Source organism: Montipora capricornis, chromosome 8 (assembly GCF_036669925.1).
Source record: "Montipora capricornis isolate CH-2021 chromosome 8, ASM3666992v2, whole genome shotgun sequence".
Classification (NCBI taxonomy): Eukaryota; Metazoa; Cnidaria; class Anthozoa; order Scleractinia; family Acroporidae; genus Montipora; species Montipora capricornis.
In genome coordinates, this window is record NC_090890.1 from 11,279,750 (window position 1) to 11,287,905 (window position 8,156).

Below are 8,156 nucleotides of genomic sequence, written 5' to 3' on the forward strand. Positions count from 1 at the left end.
AATTGAATTGTTCCACAAGGCTCTCAACAGATGGACACAGGTCACTTAACACCTGTAGAATGCACCGGAGAAGAGACCCTACCCCCTTGAAGGCTTGTCTTTATTTCGCTCCACCACCGTTTGATGTTGGTCCGACTTGAGAGCTGCTACTTTGTTTGTGTAGTAGCAATTTCTTAAGCAATTGAAACACTCAGTACTGTGAACAATGTTGCGGTAACGCTTGAATACCTCAGACTCCTTTCCAAAACAACGATGCAGCGGCAGCCTGACGACGAGCGATCAAGGATTTCAACTTAACTGTAATCCAGACTTTATCAGCCGAAGGTCTAACTTAATCTTCCTCATTTGAAGATAAATGTCAATCGCAGTGATAAGTAAATCAGTGAAGGAGCCTCATACTTGTCATGTGATTAAGGACTGATCGAACACTGACTGCCAAGGATTGTTTAGTGATCCAGGACCCAAACTCACGCATCCTGCTAGGCCTCAAATCACGCCTCCATATTACAGAGTTGGTATTCTTAATCGGTGCACACATAGATGGAACATGGAGATAGTGTAATGATCGCTTGTACCCAATTTAGGGAGCTGCTTAGGAGAGGTGAACAAAGTTGCACGGTTGCTCGACACCAGTCTAGGATGCCCGAATCCCTTAATGATCTGGCTGAGGTTCGTTATACATGTAGTTTCATGTAGAGAAAGTCCAGAGAAAGTCGCCAGGTATAAGTATCAACCCGTCTGGGTGTTTCTGTAAGAAGGACCCAGTGTTCACTTGTAGATGCTGCAAAAGAGCCCGATTATCATCTGAACCACAGCTGGTGGACTGGTACACCACAGCCACAAGAATCATTGACACTGACGAGGTATACGGTGAGGACGCAGTTTTATCCACAAATGACTCAATCTCCGGCGTTACGAAAGTCGTAAATACGAGAACATGGCACCGAGGAGCGGATGTAAATGCAAACTCCGCCGGCGCACGAAGGTCTATCAAGTCGAAAGCAAATGAAATCTGACAGATGAATAATAGAGTCAGGATGAGTGTCATTGAGCCAGGTTTCGGTGATGATCACAATATTAGCGTTATTATTATGAACAACAGCTTGCAATTCATCCATCTTGGAAACAATAGATCGAACATTGCTGTAAATTATATTGGGAAGGAAAAGCTGTTGCGATCCCCCAGAATGTGAGAGAGAAGCCGCAAGTGGGAGGCCTGTGGAGAGTGTAGACACAGGTAAGCCATAGTATGTTCTTCGATTTCTTCCAGCCCGTTTTCCACCGCAAGGTTTCCTAATTCCCAGACTGCCCAATTTAGACCAAATATCAGCAGGAAGACGATCTTTCGGACATAACTTCCTTATCGACTTGAGATCAGAACTGGAGTATCTGATTCTGTTTGGAAAGTCCTGACCAAGTAATCCAAGATGGCGTCTCGAAGTATCGAGCCAGCTGCAAGTTGAAGGCCATAATATACCCAGTAGTAGCACGGTGGAAAAACAAAGTACACCAAAGGCAGTATTGGTACATTAGGTAAAATACTGAGCCACATAGCGACTGACGACCCAACATTAACAGCAAAAAGAAGCAAAACAAACACGGAGCACATACATGGACGACCGGCTGCCATAAGCGCCGCTGACCAGCGCCAAGAAGATTGACTTTTTGTCGTTTCAAGCACCGAATCTCGGGCTAAAATGTGACCTACTTAGTTTCTTCTCAAAGGGCTGTGAAAACATGTACACGATTAATAAAACAATTTCGCGGAAAGAGTAACAAAATGGCTGCCAAATCTTGACATTCGAGATCTTGCACTGCTAGGTTCTGTCTTAAATGACCTTTTCATCACTTTTTATTAACTGGTACCCCTCGGCTTCTTAGATTCACAGAAGTTTTATCGACAATTCTTTGAGGTCGTGTTAGATATTTAAATGACACAAGGTTATGATGGAACGGTAAACAGCTGAACTCTAAGTCTTCGCTCTTCGAAGCTTTCGCTACGGCATAGAGATTTCGGACACAAAACAACCACAAGGAACAATAGCTTTTATATTATGCCTCCGAATTGTTAGAAGAAATAGCGGGAGGTCAAGAAACCCGTAAGACCAAAAGTTTTTTGCTGACAAATTTGAAGGAGAGCTAAAGAAAAAGCTAAGCGTGCGCGTTCCTCCGTTTTAAGCCGAACTACATCCCTCACAAATGTAGTTGCAGACTTACTGCCGGAATGATTCAGTGGAATTCTCCAATGTCTACACTCTTTCATCAACTTTTCCTAAAAAAATAAGGACTGAGCAAAATTAAGAATCGATGCATGTGCTTGAACAAGCGAGGCTTCGAGATCACCTGAAATCAGGCGCACTCATCATGATTACAAGAACTTGTTTTGTTAATTATTTAACGGTGAATTCCTACCTTGGCGCACAGAAGGCCTCGCAGATTCGTCTATTTCGGCCATGCTTCCACCCGCAGATTCAATTGGGTGAAAAAATTGGATCAAATTTATATCATTTCGATCAACATCAAAGAGTTTCGGAGCGTTTCCTGTTGTTATCCGGGACCTCAAAAATTGAGCAAATAAACGATTTTGATTGGTTTAAATGACAAAGAGCATTCATTAGCAAGTGAAAATGGACGAAATACAAACATTGCGAAAAAATAACAACGCTAAATTATCTACCTTTGGCTTCTTCCGAATTGCCATAATAAACTTGATAAATGGTATAATTTCTTGGTATTCGTGTAAAGAAGTTGAGCGTCTTACGATGTAATTGATTAATGTTTCAACAAGAAAACTTTTTGCCTGGGTAATGTACCTGTACGTTCAAATATTAAGAAAAAAATTAACCAGGTATTCATTCCCCTACCCCTCGAAAACAATATTATTTTCGAAACGTGATACCTCTGTTGGCCTCCGATTCAAAAGTAGTAAAAATTTAAATATTTACCGCAACGGGCATTAACGGAAGATGTTTACAATGCCCACTTGAAAAAAACAACCGGAAATGAATAGGTGTGACCGGAACTTCTATATTCCATAAATGTTAAAGTTTAGAAGATTGACAAAACACATAATTTGTTCTCAAGATAAAAGATGTCAGCTTGTTACACGTTACCACGAAATAATCGCCTAAAAACAAATTCAAGGATAACCTCATTTCGCTGCGTTTTTCCTAAGAGATACGGCTACACATTGCGCTTGGAGGGAGGGGCCGTGAAGCATAATCGCCTAATCTTCGCATGCTTTCTTCAGTGGGCCAATGGAATGAAGTTTTCTTCTTTAATCCTTGAATAAAGCTTAACTGCTGAATACCCTACAATTCATTTGCGGGTAATAAAGGCCAAATAACCAATAATGGCATTAATTTACCTTAATGCAGTGCAACGGATATTTCGATGATAGAGGTTAAAAAGAGAAATTACATGGCCACGCGTGGATACCAATGCTGATATTATCTCTCACTCAACGGTTGAGTGCAGCGAACGGGTGCAAGATTAAATCAGCACAGGAAGTATGCATCAGCACCAGAAGATAAAAGTCGTATCCCCAAGAGTCTATGTGATGTTCCGTTTATCATACAGATACTGATGAAATGTTCAGATTAAAGACAATTTGTTTTATTCATTTCCAAAATGGCGAAATAGTACCCTGGATGCCAGAGGGTTTTTTTTTCAAAGGTCCGAGAGTTTCCTACGTACGTGAGTTGGAGGCAATGACCGGGGGAGTGATAAAAAAGATGAATCACTCCTGAATTCCTGACAGGCTGATCAACAAGTATATACAATGCTCCAATAACAGTTGAGCGCTCTTCGAAAATCTGTTCACCTCAAGGAAAAATAAGAAAAAAAATCATATTTTTTTCAATTCTCGGTTATGGCCTCCAACTCGCGTTGCGCTCTCTCGGACCTTTGAAAAAAAAAAGTTCCTCTGGCACCCAGGTCCCAGGGTAGGAAAATAGTGGTCACCAACCATTAAAACATGCGTCTTGTGCAACATGAAACAAGATATGAAACTTACGAAAACAAACATGATAATGTCAAATTGAGCTTTAAAAGTGATTTAGTAGAGAACAATAGATTTTTTTCGCTTGTACATTTTGTTTTTCCCAATACAGATCATGTGATAATACTCAGGAGGTTTGGTCCTTTGTTTTGTTCAATATCTTAAAATGAAGGGGAAACTCGCTTTTTATTAGCTAATTGTGTTAGTTACCACCACGACAAATACAAATTCGTGCGGTGAAGATAAATCTTTCAGCAAAAAGGAAAATCATACAATTTCATCAGTATTTATATAATAAAATGCAATAGCAAATGCTTGAACTGCGACCTCCGCTACTATTATTCTTCTTGGGCTAATTAAAGAGAGAGTGAAGAAACGACAACGGCAACGGCAACGAGAACGTCACACATTTGAATATTCAGAGGGCAAAAGCAATAGCTTTGCACGCCCTGCATATGCGTTTTTCACTTATTGTCCATTTCTTTGCCGTCGTCTGCAAAACAACAACGTGAAATAGCCAAATTTGAGCCTGAGGCGAATAATTGTTAATAATCTTCAATTACAGTGGCAAAACGACTACTGGCAGCCATTTTGTCCGTCGAGGTGATTATCGGCTGATAATCCGAGATAGCGAGCCAATGAGAGCGCGCGATTTTGTATAATCACCTGACTTCGCCTCATGGGCTATTTAGATAGATAAGATAACTTTATTATATCACTTCAGGATATCTCTATTTACAAAATCTATTTACAAAATTATTATTAACAGGTAATAAAAATCAAAAATGTATTATTAAAAATGCTAGAATCGAAGGAAAAAGCTGAAAACAACAAAATCAATTATTAAAACAAGATATTTTATCGCATGGCAACATCGCGATTGGCTAGCAAATAATTGACATGTTCACTTTTATCGGTTATCCTATTAAAGATTTCTTCCGACAATTTCCAGAATCCATTAGGCGAATCAGGTTTAGATGACTTAAAGAGGTCAAGACCAGCCTTAAAGGCATTAATACTTGTTGAATTTCGCACGCGTAGTGGCAACTGGTTCCAATATTTAATAACTCTATTGCTGAAGAAGTCATGCGCTGATCTTAATGGATGATGAGAAGTGACATTAAGATTACGAGTTCGATAAGCTGTATTTGTCCCAAACATATTGTGACCATAGTTCACAAAACCGTTGATTATTTTGAAATTCTCGATCAAGTCACCACGCTTTCGACGTTCCAGTAAAGTCGTTAATCTAAGACGCTGTAACCTTTGACGATAAGGGAGTAGACCCATGCCCTCAACTGTCCTCGTAAACTGTCATTGGCAGTCCTCAATTTCCATTATAATGCCCCAGTTTCCGTGTCGTGCGGTTGGGGCCCAAACCTGCACTGCATATTCCAAATGGGGTCTGACAAAAGCTTTGTAAAATGTTATCAGCACTTCTGGTTTCCTAGATACAACATTCCTAATGATTCATGACGTCATTTGTTTTGCTTTTCCGATCATTCTTCGTAATTGTTCCTGCCAACAAATGGTATCACCAGCTGAAACAACCACTCCGAGATCTCTTTCCTTTTCAAGCACTTGCAAGCGTGTATGTAGTGCATGTAGTTATTTTTAGGGTTGTCTTTACCAATATGCAAAGCGCTGCACTTTGATTCATTAAATTTCATTTGCCACACGTCAGCCCAATGGGATAAGCAGTGTAAGTCCGACTGAATGGTTGCAGGTGATCGTGCGTTTCCTATTAACTTTGAGTCGTCGGCAAATAACGTGGCTGTATTTGTTGTGATAGCAGGCATGTCATTAATAAACAAAAGAAACAACAAGGGCCCCAAAACGGAACCTTGAGGCACTCCAGATAATACGGATTCCCATGTGAATAATTCGTCGCCTACACGGACTACCACTGTTCTACCAGTAATAAAATTACGAATAATGTTGTTACATTGGCCGGTTATCCCATATGCTTTTAACTTCATCAGGAGTCGCTCATGTGGAACTTTATCGAACGCTTTCTGAAAGTCCAAGTAGACTAGGTCTACTACATCCCCATCCTCTAAAATAGTATTGATCTCATGCACTGTTTCCAAAAGATTAGAGAGACACGACTTGCCGTGGACAAAGCCGTGTTGGTATGGGCTGAGGTTGTCACGCACGTGGGTGTAGAGATGTCTATAAAGTAATTTCTCGAATACTTTACATAAAATACAAGTAAGAGAAATAGGTCTATAATTGCATGCATCATTGAGTGAACCTTTCTTATGTAAGGCAGTAACTATTGCACGCTTCCATGGGTTGGGGATGCAGCAAGTCCTTGCAACAGCTTGAAAGAGAACTGTAACGGCGTTGACAAAGTTTTCATTTTCATCTAGAGTTTTTATGATCACAGGATGTAGACTATCCGGTCCAGCCGCTTTATGGATGTTCAACGAGTTCAGCTATTGTGCGACTTCCTCCTTTCCTACAGTGAATTCATTTATTTGTTCCGCCATATTCTCGAGAACACAATTTTCATTTAGAGCTTCCTCTCTGGTAAAAACGGAAGCAAATGACTCCACTAGTAAATCAGCAGTCTCCTTAGGGCAAGTAGTAGTTTGTCCATTAGCTTTTCGCAAGCAAGATACTGTTTTATTCGACTTCTTTTTGTTCCTTAGATACGCAAAAAATTTGCTTGGATTTTGTTTCACATTTTTAGAGAGTTTTTTTTCATAATCCTCTTTACGTTTCCGTTCTACAAATTTATATTTTTCTTTAAATTCAAGGGCAGAAGTGAGATTGAAATGAGACGGAGAAATGTTGAAAGTTTGCCACCCATTGTTCTTTTCCTTTCGTGCACGACGGAGTTTCGAACCCTCCCATGGGACTTTGCGTATTGGTATTCCTTCTTTGTATTTTTTTGTACTAAAATTGGGACACTATGATGAATTGCATGTGGTATTTTACTTTCGAGTTCGCCGCACATGATGCCAACACAGTGGAGTGCCTCTTCAGAGTAAAACCAATCTATCTACCGACCAGTACTAATTAACCTAGGAACGTCACCTTTAGCCCAGTTAAATTTCTTAGAAGCCAGATATTCCACATTATCATACAATTTCACTTCCAATATTGCTGTTAGATGATCACTTCCACGCAGTGGGGGACCTAAAGTAAACTGCTTGATAATGTCGGAGTCAGAGGTTAATATTTGATCTAGCGTAGATTCCTGCATTTTGTTATCAACTATCCGCCTTCTTGTGGTGTCGTCAGTGATATGCCATGTGAGACCACAAGAAACAAAACAGTCAATGTACTTCTTTTGATTTAACAATCTCCTATCAGAAGTATCAATGGGTCCACGCACTGTTCCGTTCGACCAACAAACATCCGGAAGATTGAAATCACCCACCAAAATTACTTGATCAATGTCGCTAATAGGTAGCTTGTGTAGTTCAGACCTCACGGCTATATCGTGTTCTTCAGTGGATGATGGTAACCGATAGAGACAAACAACGTTTACATCGCCACTATTCAAGAATACTTTAACGCCCAACGAGTCACGTAAAGAGAATGTTTCCAAGATTTGCTCATTATATCTCATGTGTACATAAATACATGAACCGCCACCGTGTGTGTCCCTGTCGTTTCTAAAGATTCTGTAATTAGGTATTGCAAGCTCAGCATCAAAATATTCTGTAGAGAAGTGAGTTTCTGTTATGCAAATAATGTCAATATCACTAGAGTTTACAATGCATTTAACTTCACCAAGCTTGTTAAACAGAGAACAAGCATTGGTATAAAAAATCTTTAAGTCGCGATGCGGCAAGGATCATTTATGAGAAGTGCCAATATCATTGTGAGTAACAGGCCAGCTGGTAGCGTTCCTAGCTGAAGTATTGCATGTACTGGATCTAGTAACGTGTGCACCAGACACGTTTTGTCTGTCACGCCGTTTCTTCCTTGCCTCAAATTCCAATTTCCTCTCACTTTGAGTGAGATCCCTATTAAACCAGTAGATTTTATCTTCCAATTTCACGTTCCTCTTAGCAATAAGTTCAATGACAGGATCCTCTCTACAGAACACTACACGCATTGGCCTGCAATTGGAGCTCTCATGGTTGGCCCTAATTTCGCCTAAACGCATTATTTTCGCAGGTTTCTCTTGAAGACCAACTTG

General features: G+C 40.2%; 1 pseudogene; it reads right to left on the minus strand.

The window, feature by feature from the left end:
• Nucleotides 1-7,580, minus strand: part of LOC138013663 (gamma-aminobutyric acid receptor subunit gamma-1-like) — a 17,930-nt pseudogene extending 10,350 nt beyond the window's left edge.
• Between the last annotated feature and the right edge of the window lie 576 nt (nt 7,581-8,156).